This window comes from Chelonoidis abingdonii, chromosome 8, assembly GCF_003597395.2.
Source record: "Chelonoidis abingdonii isolate Lonesome George chromosome 8, CheloAbing_2.0, whole genome shotgun sequence".
Classification (NCBI taxonomy): Eukaryota; Metazoa; Chordata; order Testudines; family Testudinidae; genus Chelonoidis; species Chelonoidis abingdonii.
The window spans coordinates 102891768-102905036 of NC_133776.1; positions in this window are offsets into that span (position 1 = coordinate 102891768).

Below are 13269 nucleotides of genomic sequence, written 5' to 3' on the forward strand. Positions count from 1 at the left end.
TGTGCTGTCTTCATTGCATGGATACCTGGCATAAACTGCACTGGTGAGAGAGCAAGCAGAACCACTGGTACATTTATTTACAATGGTGCTCTCAGATGTTTGTTAGCAGTGAATAGCTGTTAGAATTAAATTCACCTCTTCAGAGGTGCACACCTTGGCTAATCCAGGCGCACGCTGCATCTGTGTCTCAGCAATACCTTCATGGACAAGGGGAACAAAGATGGCCTATTCTGAAATGTAACAAATCAGCTTGTCTTATGCTACAGCTGCATTTGTTACAGGGAAGAAGTATGTCACTCTGTAGACAGTGATGTTTCCAGTTCCTTGTAACACTTTCTGCAGCCTCTTCTGACTAACAAACAAGCAGCTTTCTTACCCTTGGTGGCTACTTCCTGTCTTGCCTTATCAGATTGGAACTCAGCATGAGTAAACTGGTAGATGACGTTGTCAAAGTTAGACTCAGGACTCACAGTTTGTCAGACCACTCTGTTTTATTAGCACAGCGCTCTGCTATACACCCAGATAATATGAGCACCATACAAAATACAAACTATCTTATTTATTCAGATAAAAAGGAGGGGAGCACTTAGCAAGATAACAAAGGAAGCAGAATCTGATAATTTTACCTGGGCTAGCATATCTTATTTCCTTACTATTACCGATCTTCTGTTAATGTTTCGCCATTAGCACCCTTGTTTATGCCTAATGTTTCTTTTCCTGGCACCTGTATTTCAACATTTCTTATTTCTGCTTAAAGGTACATACAACATTTCTTTAATCCATTCTTATTTTTACAATATAATTCATTCTACTTTCACAACCTCAAACAGGAGGGTAGCAAATTGCTTGAACCAAAGGGACGGGCGGAAACTGGACTAGTCAGGGCTGCAGGCCATCAGGGAAGCTAGGTATTAATAAGTGTAAAGGCCAACACGCACCAAGGGTATGTCTTCACTCCAGTCTGACTCTGCCTCTTCCTTGGGTGCTGCCATGAATAGCCCCCTCCCTCCACATCCATGCACAAAACTGTCTCACCGGCATTTGGTGGGGCTCGCCGGCTTGGGGTACAGGCCAGAGCTGGTAAGCCACTCAGTTTGCAGTGAGGACGCAGGCTGAGAGTCCTCTGTGCGCAGAAGGGCAGACAAGTTCACTCACACTTCACTGCGAAAGAACCAGAGTGGCTCAGTTTACAGTACAAAGAACCACGGGCTATGTGCCCAGACGGCATAGCGATACGTGAGTGAGTTCAGCTCCCACGAGCTGAGGATGCAGGAAGTTGGGCAGGGCTTTTCAGTGTGGCTGCAAACACCACAATGACATACCTCAGAAGGAAACTGACAGATAGTAAATGGGTGATGTGTAACTCATGCTGTGTTCAAAGCAAGTGTGCTGTTATCGCTGCTCTTTGGTGCCTCCCTCTTAGTTATTAAGGTAGCTAAACTTTAAAGCCCTAATTAAACCAAGTCAGTGTCCAGATTCTCTCATACAGATGGGATAACATGATAGATGCGTTAAAATGTTGAGGGCTTTTATTGATTTATAGTCATATTACCACTGCTCAAAAGCCAAAATTGCCATTGTAGACTTCCTATTCAGCACTAGTGGAAGAGTGGCTCACACAAACCTAACAGCAGGAGTCTCCTGTAGTAGGAGACTAGGCTATTTCTGTGTCAAAGCCCCGATTGTGGAATTCACTCCATGTGCTGAAGCAGGGTCTGACTGAAGTGAGGGGAGCTCTGGAGCACAAATAGCTCCCCGCGCAGGATTGGGCCTTTCTGGCTATCCCGAATGCAGCACCCCTTGGCAAAACCAGAAGTAACTATTAAAAGCAGCCCCCGAAGAAATATAACAGTTAGGTGAGACATGGAGAGTGGTGTGCTAAGTGTGAAGGAAGCCGGTATAGCTGCGCCCCTTAGAAAGCTGTTTGTTGGTTATACAAGGGGAATATGGCTTCCTTTTCTACTTTGATAAATACTCAAGGCCTGGGACTTATTTCTGATCAGGGAAGGTTCAATGGAAGAAGACAAATGTATCAAACATAAAGAGGAGTTGGGAGAGAAATGATAGGCCAAGCAGGGACTATCTGTGCTGAGTTTTGGGGATTATTGAAACAGAAGGGGGTTCTTTCATGTGTCTGTTACTGTTGAATTGCTGCTGATTCACATCTTGATTGCATTTCATGTTCCTGCAGCTTTATATTTGATTTGAGAGCCGAAGTAGGCGATAAAGCACAAAGTGGATGGCTGGGGCAGTTCCACGAAGAGAGCTAGGAATGCGAGCTAGCCCTTTAGACTAATGGGAAGGAAACTCACTAGCAGCATCTTAAAAGGGGTGTGATCAGGAAAGAGAGTGTATAAAAAAAATGGCACCTTGCAGACTCCTATTCATTGGCCTGCTGTAGTGACAAAAGGATGGGTCTCTTGATCTTCACACCATGCAAATAATGTAAAGAAACTACCTGGACACAGCCAGGTCCATACACGTGTGTATACCAAGCACAGCCAAACAAGCCAGGCCTAGCTACATACACAGTGCTGCTCTGGCTGATTTCAGGCAGCCTCTAATACGGAGAGTAAGTAAAATGAGGGCTCGCAATAGGAGTTCCCATCCTGTTCCTACACACTGCACAGAAGTAGGTTAATACCGCTTTATTTCTGAATTCCAGTTAGCACTGCCCTGCCCACGCAGCTGTAAAAGTGCATACTAGTCAGGCCAGCTCAGGATTGCTTACCAAGTTCCACCTCGAAGGCAAAATTCGGCCTGCAGTTACAGCTGTCAACTCCGTTGAGGGCAGCACTGAGTTTGCAAAATCTTTACTAGGGTGAGGATGCAGTTGCCAGAACACCTCCATCCTCAGTTTCTTATGCTAGGTTGTGGCTAAGGGGAAGGGGAGGGAAAAAATGACTCTGTTTTCATGTAAAAAGATCCATTTGGCATGAAGCCAAGGGGAGAGTGATTCACCTCCTGTGGTGTCCTTCAGCGTTCCCTTGAAGAGCCTGACTTCACTTCAGATTCCTTCGCGATGACAAGAGCTAGTGACGGCACTGGGTAATGGTGGAGAAGAAATGACGATGTGCTGACAAAGCAATAATAATTTTCAGACAATTGTTGTCTCTTGGGGGTGGGGGAGAATATAAGTTAATTAAAATACTTGTTACGAGCAGTGACCACTAAAATGGCACACAGATTTTTCTCTATCTCCCGTCAGCATAGTATCGAAGAACAAGAGGAGTCGCTTCACCCAAGAGCCCGAATTAAATTTTGGAACATATCCCCTCAAACCTTCCCAATTATTCATCTCTTACTGTCCCCTCTGCCTGAAGAGGGGGAAAGCTCAGTGCGCCCTCTTGAAGCATGAGAGACTTGGATGACCTTGTACAAGGACTAATCTGAGGACTGCACTGGGTTTCCTCCCCCACACAGAGATGAGTTTTCATATGGAACAGAATGTCGATCCAGTGTCTTCTTGCTCCAGCCCTTGTCTCCAGAAGGAATGACTTTACCCTGGCCTTAGGCTTCCTTTGGGCGCTACACTGGGACTTGACAGAGTGACGGATGGCCTGGAATATGACAGACTTTTTTGCCTCCTTCTTAGCAAAACCCTGTGGCCAGAGGGGTCTGATCCTCCATACCACAGGCATACAAAGCAGCTGGATTTCCTTGCCTCGCTGCCATCGGGGATCACTCAACCAGAGCTGTTCATCCTGAGCCAAGAGGGAAGCCACATCTGTCATGAAAATGTGCAAGGCAGCTCCTGAGGAAGCCGTCTTTTCCTTTGGGGTTCCGTCCATTCACCAAGCTTGACAGACTTGATGTGGTGGCTTCCTCAGAATCAGCCTTTGGCTGTAGGATCCATAATGCTGAGGTTCAGAAACAGTTTCCCCATCACTTCCTTAGTTCCCTTTCATTAAACGGTCCCTGCTGATTATAGTCCAGGCATCTCTGTTGCTGGCACTGCATGGCTAGAAAAGGAGATATTGCCTTACCTGTAAACCAGATTTCTGTGATGCTGGTAAAGAATTCTGGGCACCCTCCCTGACGTGCGGTGAAATCTCTATATGTTTCTAACAAGTGTCTGGCTTGGTTATGCCTTGGGACAAAATAGTGGATGTTTCCATGCCTGATTCACAGTGGACCCTGGAGAGGAAATCAGTCCTATGTCTTTGACCGATCAGTCTTCCTGCCAATTCCCATCAGCCTGGAAAGCCTTCGTGTCCATGTCATCTATGAGCCGCATTGTGGAGTTATCCAGATTACAGGTAGGTTCACAATTTGTCAGCTTTTATTTCTAGCTTAGGGTGATGCAAGTTCTGGACTGATACCAGTAACTGTAAATACTCAAAGCGAAACAAAGGGCGCTCCTACAAGAAATGTAGTACTTGTGTTGCAGAACAGATTGGTTGCAATCACACCTCCATGGCTCAAAGTGGCTGACTGCCAGGAGAAACCCACATGTTTGGGGGCTTCAAAGCTCCTTGGACTGGACATGGATGAGGAGCTATTTTCGTGTTCTGCTTGATATCTCAGCTGGTCTGTTGGAGTGACATACACTCGCTTCAGCTCTTCCCTTTTTGCAGTTTTCCTTTGGTAGGTGCAGCAATACCAGGCACACCACTGGTGGGATATCAGTTTGAATAACAGCAGAAGTCTTTGTGTTTGTTCACAGCAAATGGCATTTATTCTGTGCTCAGTTATATTCCTAATATTAACCCTGGCCTTTCTTAGTCACCCTGCATAATCAATTTCTGATAAGTAGATAAAAGCAGACAATACTCAATGCATGTGAGATTGTATTGTAACTGTACCTTGCAGCGCTCAGACTACAAACTAAATTAACCCCTCACTGATTGCTGAGCACAACTTCCAGAAGATGGCGCCTTTTTAAAGCAAAAGTCTCATTTCCTCCAGGTGGTTTTTCTAGATGTGTTTTCTCCGAATGTTTCTTGTGTTCTGTACCCGACTATCAGCGTTTTGGGTAGCAAAGTTGCTTTACACTGGAAAAACAAAAGCCCAATTCTAAGGCAGTTTAGAATAATTTATGTGTTAGGATTGAGGTAGCCTAGCCTGCTCTTTGGTATCTGTCCAGACCAGATCCACTGTGTGCCATATATAATAGGAATTATCTCCATCCTCTTCAAAAGAGTTTGATCTTCTGATTATCAGCTCCTAAAGAGCCATGTACTGTCCTCTCTGTGTCAGCCATTCCAGCTTCTATCACTAGGTGTTGTGTGCAGGAATCAAGGACGGTACGTGGCTCCCAAGATGATTCCCTGACTTGCTACAACAGCCAAATTATCATGAAAATTAAGCAGCCAAGACACAAAATCCGCTCCCCCATCCTGATGGTGAGAATGAGATTTTACTTGGGTCTCAGGAACAAGTGACCCTGCTGAATTGAACTTCGCATGCTGTGTTAGTGTCAAATGAGCAAGTGGAAAGGTCCATTCTGAACTGACTGTAATTTGTCTAGTGCTTAAAACAAAGCAACACCTATTTTGCACAGCGCCATGGTCTGAAACTTAAATGGCAGCAGGCTTCTCTCTACTATATCAGATAGATTATATATCTCTGCATGCGACTCCCAATCAGGCTCACTCTGCAGGTTTTGTCTGGGAACCAACAGATGGGATCAGGCCCAGTGAAGTTAGTGGGACTTGCACAGAATTTGCACCAGTGCTTACCTTGCACTGTTTATTGCTGCTTGCTGGTGCCTATGATCATTGTAAAGCTGTAGCATCATAGCCACACCATTAGCAGCAATGGCATCCCGCTGCCAGATTGTCAGGAGGTTTTCATCCTGCTTTAATATTGATTTAACAACCAAAATTAAAAAAAATATTTAAATGGGACTTTCCTGCAGCTTTCAGACAAATGCTAGCCCTTGTGTATCAAACAATCGCCTCAAATCTTGCAACTCACAATTCGCCAGCATTGATTTATGCAATAAAGTAAGTTTCATGTGATTTAATAAATAAGTTACGGTGACATCAAGATGATCAGGTATGATTTCAAACAAGAGAGTTGGTGGCCAGATCGGACACTGAGGCCAAGATCTTCAAAGGCATTCAGGGTCCCAACTCCCATTGAAATACCTTTGAGGATGTGGGCCTGTGTGTGTGAAATGCAAAGGGCCTTCTCAGGTAAGAGTGGGGCAAATTTGGCACAGAAATACTCAGAGATAATCTCATCTAATCCGCAAACAAAGTGCAGATTGGATGCACCTGAAAGTAATGCAGAGGAGGATGAATGGGAAACAAGGCCCTGACAGCACAGGTAATATTAAGTGATGGAAGCATGAAAACAAGGTGGATTGGTTTAAATAAGCAATTTAAATAATGATTTAAATCACCAAGTGGAAAACCTAAATTGAAATAATTCATTTTAATTAGGGCTGTCGATTAAACTAACTCACACAATTAACTCAAAAATTAATCATGATTTAAAAAATTAATCCTGATTAATCACAGTTTTAATTGCACTGTTCAACAGTAGAATACTATCTGAAATTTATTAAATATTTTTGGACGTGTTTCTACATTTTCAAATATACTGATTTCTATTACAACACAGAATACAAAGTGTACAGTGCTCACTTTATATATATATTTTTATTACAAATATTTGCACTGTAAAAATGATAAAAGAGACAATATTTTTCAATTCACCTCATACAAGTACAGTAGTGCAATCTCTTTATCGTGAAAATACAACTTACAAATGTCGATTTTTTTGTTACATACCTGCACTCAAAAAAAAAAAAAAAGCAAAACTTTAAGCCTACAGGTCCACTCAGTCCTACTTCTTGTTCAGCCAATCACTAAGACAAACCTTTTATGGGATATAATGCTGCCCTCTTCTTATTTACAATGTCACCAGAAAGTGAGAACAGGCGGTGCACATGGCACTTTGTACCTAGCATTGCAAGGTATCTATGTGCCAGTTATGCTAAACATTTGTATGCCCCTTCATGCTTCGGACACCTTCCAGAGACATGCTCCATGCTGATGACAACTCGTTAAAAAAAATGTGTTAATGAAATTATGAATGAACTCCTTGGGGGAGATTGTATGTCTCCTGCTGTTTTTGCCCACATTCTGCCATATATTTGTGTTATAGCAGTCTCGGAGATGACCAGCACATGTTGTTCGTTTTAGAACACTTTCACTGCAGATTTCACAAAACGCCATAAAGAAGGCACCAATGTGAGATTTCTAAAGATAGCTACAGCACTCGACCCAAGATTTAAGAATCTGAAGTGCCTTCCAAAATCTGAGAGGGATGAGGTGTGGGACATGCTTTCAGAAGTCTTAAAAGGAGCAACACTCTGATATGGAAACTACAGAACCTGAACCACCAAAAAAGAAAATTAACCTTCTGCTGGTGGCATCTGACTCAGGTGATGAAAATGAACATGTCGATCCACACTGCTTTGGATCATTATCAAGCAGAACCCATCATCAGCATGGACACACATCCTGTGGAATGGTGGTTGAAGCATGACGGGGCATATGAATCTTCAGCACATCTTGCAATGCCGGCTACAACAGTGCTATGCAAATACTTGTTCTCACTTTTAGATGACATTGTGAACCAGAAGCAGGCAGCATTATCTCCTGAAAATGGAAGCTAACTTGTTTGTCTGAATGATTGGCTGAACAAGAAATAGGACTTGAGTGGACTTTTAGGTTACAAAGTTTTACATTGTTTTATTTTTGAGTGCAGTTATTTTTTGGACATAATTCTACATTTGGAAGTTCAGCTTTCATGATAAAGATATTGCACTATAGTACTTGTATTAGGTGAGTTGAAAAATATTTCTTTTGTTTTTTTACAATGCAAATATTTGTAATCAAAAATAAAATAAAATGAGCACTTTTTACACTCTGTATTCTGTGTTGTAATTGAAATCAATATATTTGAAAATGTAGAAAGCATCCAAAAATATTTATATAAATGGTATTCTATTATTAAACAGCACGATTAATCATGCAAGTAACTGTTATTTTTTTAATTGTGTGATTAATCATGATTATTTTTTTAATCACTTGAGACCCCTAATTTTAATCAACTTTTCTATTTGTACTTCACTTATTTTCTAAAAAAAGGTGCCCTCTCCTTGGGTTAATATAAGCATTAAAATGTTGATTTGGAATTAAATTGAGCTTTTACACTACAGTTGATACATGTTTTTGCTACCTAGGAAGGTACACTATAACTGTGTATATTTCTTTAAGCAAATATATAACTTTATATATTCAGATTCTTATTAATTGTACATTTTAGGATGTTAGAAATTGGTGAATAATATATTGCTTATTTACTAGATAATTAACATTTTTCTCATGATATGTGTCAAGTTGTATTGGGATGGTAACTGGAATTTAACTGAGCACAAAACAGCAGATACAATTTATTTTTATTAAACAAAACAACCGCATATCTTTTGGATACATAAACTTCTCTTATCAAAATGTTTCACATTTACAGCTAAATGATTTAGTAAACAGGGATTTACTGTAGTCGGTGAATTAAACTGATTATTTCAGGTCAGCCCGGGAAAATTTTCAAATATGCCTAATTGTGAAATCTTAAGTTCCTACTCATCTAAGTCTCTTGAAAAATGAAACAACGGTCTCCTAAATTCCGTCCCCTCCTCCTCATTTTTATTCTCAGACTGGAAGAGACAGACACGTTTTCCTCTTTCTCTAACTCCCAATTGATCTCTCAACTTTGAATGGAGCAAATATTCTTTCTGTGACTGCAGAACAGGCTACCGCTGTCCAAAGCTGGTTTAGCACCTCAGCGGGCTCTGGTCCCGGGTGCTTAGCTAGTGACTTCCCCCTGGTTCAGTGGTGTGACTTGCTTTAAAACAGCATCAGCAAACGTGTCCTGCTCGAATGGTCCTCTCCCACCCTGAAAGCTGTTATGTTTGGCACAAGTGGCTGGTGATTATTAGATGCCTCGGTCATAGCAGCATCTTCTTCAGCAGCTCAGCATCTACCCTGGTACTTTGCTTGATCCAGCCGCCTCTTTCCTGCCAGCATCTCTTTTGTCAAGGTCCCTCGAAGTCCTTTCCAAATTTCAGCAGCATCGGCAACCCAGCAGCAATCTTCCCACCATTTGTGGAAGGCTCTGGAAGCAGGTTTTGGCGTATTCAGCACATCTTCTACATTGCTCTCCAGTTCAGTGCTGAGTACTTTGGCTGTGGTAGTGCCATCTGTTTGGTCACAATTTTCTTCACAACCTGTCATCAGAATAGGCCAGTTCTGAACACATAGTTCAGAACAGTCAACCACTGAATTCCACTGTACATCCTGGGGGAGAATTCATCTGGCTTCGCCTCCTCTCTTCAGTGAGGCTGAAGCAGAGTGGTTTGTCATGTAAGTATTTTGCAATATTAGCACATTGTTTTTTATTCCTGGAGTTGTACTTGAGTCTTCAGCTGAAAGATGCATCAAATGAGCACTAGACCCATGCGTTACAAGTTTTAGGTTCCCTTTGTTACCTTCTTCTCGATTTCTTCTCATCTTTGCTACATTTGCAGCAGTGCCTGTGACAAAGCTACACAACTGACTTGAATTTCTGTTCAGTCTGTGACAGCTTTCACTGCTTCTTCTTTTAAGTACTCTGCGGTATGGGCATTTCCTGATGTACCAGTTGTTTCTGTAAGACAGACACCCCACTTTCTGTTGTCACACCAGCATGTACTGCTGGATCATTGTGTACATTGCTCCATTCTTCAAGACTCAGATTAATGAATTTCCCAACAATGTTTTTTGCACACTGCTTATTTTCCTTCTTATACCCTGTAGCCAAAAACTTTGCAGCAATGTCTGCTCTCTTGGGTCCACAGTAGGCTGGTCATAATGACTGAACCTGTCAATGAAATGTTGTTCTGAACAAGACAAAGGGGAGAATTTGTTGCATAAATGAACTGAACAGCCTTTCATCGATGGGATCTGCCTGGAATTGACTGGTCCTGGTTACAAACTCAGCCATGGTTTGATTGGATGATGAAGAAAGTTTTATTTTATAATTTTTTTTGGATACGGGTAATCTACTGTCTGACATGTTTAGTAACAGCACTGCTGACGTTGCAGATGATGGACGTTCACAACCTCTTATGTCTAAGCTGGGCACCGAAACAAAGTCATTGAAACAAGTCACTTTCACTCACTGAGCATTACTCTGCACTGCTTTAAAAAATGGGATTGTAAATGGAGGATTCCTCCTACCGCCGCTGTTTGTACCACTGTTTAAATGATGTAATTTATTCTAAACCCAGTTCTACAGGGAAAATAATTAATAAATCATGAGGATGATCAAAATCTATTTAAACCTTTATTTCTAGCAATGTACCAAAGAATTTGAAAAAGAAATTTGTAAATGTTAAAATTTGTAAATGCCTGATACAATTTTACTTTTAAACAGGGCGTCTTCACCTAGGATGTTCGATTGTATTGAGCAATAAAATAAACATTCCAGAAGTCCAGCAGTAACAGTAAATACTCTCACAACAAACTAACATACCAGTAATATTTTGAACACTAACATTTTGAATTCATAAGTAATCCACTAAAAACAAAAATTCTGACCATAATCTAAGTTATCATCATAGCATAGTAAGGACGTGGTAGGCAGGCCATAAGAATGGGGCAAAAATAAGTTTACTAATCAGTTGATCCAGGTTGTTCAGATACATCCACATCATCATCTTCGAAGTCACTGTCATCTGAGGAGCATTTTCCATAATGCTGTTTCATTTCGAGAGCTAGGCCTTACATCTCCTAGACGCACTGTTTACATTTGGCACCTGTTCCCTTTTCACCCAGAAGTACAGGAATTTCTTGAAAATGTTCCCAGACAGGGTCTTTTTATGACCTGCAGCCATGGTGGGTTTTCTCCAGTTGCCAGGTGTTGAAATCAACACTAGAGGCTATAAAATAGGTGTATGAGACCACCGAGGTGGGTTCATGGGATGATCCTAATGAGAGAGATGCTGGTGTCTCCTGTGCCAGTTTCTTGCACCTAGTAGCACATTCCCTGAGTTCCCCACAGGATCAAGCCCTTAATATGGTACATGATCCATAGAGCCATATTTATAACTGTTGACCTCCAAAGCTAGATGTGTTCCTCCTGAGTCTTTCTCTCTCTAGAAAAACAGCCTTTAGCTCAGTTTTTTATAGAGGCTCATGGATACAGCATACTTATTTTTTTAATTTTGTAAGAGATTATAAGAAGTTTAGGTGTTGGTGTATTAACTATTAAATTCAGATATTTAAACAGTTTTATTTTTAAAAAGCGAAACTTACTATAATTTAAATAATTAAAAACCCTTTTTTCCCCCAAAAAAACAAAAAGAAACCCATCGATTTTTGTCCACTTTGCATGTTTGCAATCTGTACCCAAAGAAGCAGATGAGGTCTCATTGAAAACAATACACAGCACTTCTGACCAGCCCTCTTCATACACAGATCTGAAAATGCATTGTAAAGGTAGGTACTACTTTACAGGTGGAGAAACTGAGGCACAGAGAAGTTAAGTGACTTGCCCAAGCTCAAACTGTGACTTAGCGGCAGACCCAGGAACACAACCATGGTCTCTGGTCCATTCCCTGGTCCATGTGTCCTGTACAGTCAGTGATCCGTTGTAGAGCAGGGGCAGGGTGAGTGCCTAAAATCACTGGAGAACTTTTTCAGGAAGGAAAGAGTGCACAGCTGGAAGGATCTGTCTTTGGCAGATGGACAGCAGTGTATAAATGAGACCCATAGATAATCTCAGAGGTCTACTACCAGACAGAATGGGCATTGCATGCAGCTGAACCTGTGAGCTTTGTCCCAGCAGCAAGCAAAACCCACCCTTTGCTTCCAGTTTCAGTTGTAGGGTTCTGGCCTCTGGGGCTCGGATGGAAAATGCAACCGAAAGTGCTGATTTCAGGTGGATTCACACTGCTGAGGGTCTGAAGAGCTTCTTCCCCCAGCAAAATGAGTTAAAATATAGTTACCAAACATCTAACCCAGCTAAATAATAAACAGGCATACATAAGGCAGATGTCCAGCACGGGGAGCAGGATGCGTGTTCTTTACACTACCACCCAGAAGCACCAGCAAAGTGCATTTGGCACTTGGATGTCCTGCTAAGGAACTGAGGATGGGATTATAATACTGCCCAGTCAAGCTCCCTTTTCAGGGGCGTCTCCTTTCAGATCTGCAAGTGAGGGGGTCCTGTTGGTAGGTAGTTTTGCCAACCCAAAAGAAAGACCCATTGATTGGCATGTAGAGGGAACAGTTCTGGGGGGAGAATGGCTGAACAGAGTAGTACATTTGCCAACTATCTGGCAAGCGGATGTTCAGGAGACTCTTAAGTCCTGTAACCTAGGTGACTCAGCTATTCGTCAGGGGCCCTGGGTGCTCGCCAGATGTCCTGTGCTGCTCCTGTCACTGCTCCTGGGAGGATATTAGGGGAAGAAAAACTGCACGAGTCCAAACCCCAAACTCCATGAATGGAAATCCCCTTTGGAGATAGCACAGGGGGCAGAGCCAGAGGCTCCCCGTTTTGCTGCTGCAGTACAGTTAGCAGCGGGATGCAGGGGCACCAGGAGTGGGGACCCAGGCCTCCCTGACTGGAGCTGGAAATTTGGCTTGGCTGCTCCTCCTCCAGGATGGAGGGGAGGCCAGGCCAAATCTGAGTGGTGCTGCGACCCGTGTGCTGACTTGGCCCCCCAGCCCCTGATGAGAAGTAGAGCAGGGCACACCAGGAACCCCAGCCTCGGGGAGGATGGGAGGACTGGATCTGGTTCTTGGTGCTTCCTGGGGAAGTGGGGAGACAGGAGGAAGATGGGATCTGGGGCTCCCAGAATGGCTTGCCCCTGGTGAGGATGGTGCTCCTCAGCCTCGCTGGATAAGCGCTCCGGGCAGGGTATGGGGCCAGCAGGGGAGGGAGCGTGTGCGGGGCTGGGCTCTGAGGCAGCCTGAGGGAGCTCAGCACTGGATATGGGGAATAGCAGAGGGGAGCTCAGGGCAGGTGTGGGGGGAAGTGTGTGGGGCTGAGTTCAGGGGATAGAGCCCTGGGTCCCCCCCTCAGGAGAATGCTGGTGGCACCCCCGCCTCAAAGGTTGGGCCAGCATAGCAGGGGTTTGGCAAGCACAGACCACCGCCCAGCGGCAGACGTAGCCGTACAGGACACAGCTTGCTAAGGGAAGGCCATGTCTGTTCAGGACTGGGAGGAGGTGTGATCCCTGACTGCTAGAGCCCCATGTGCCAGTCAGAC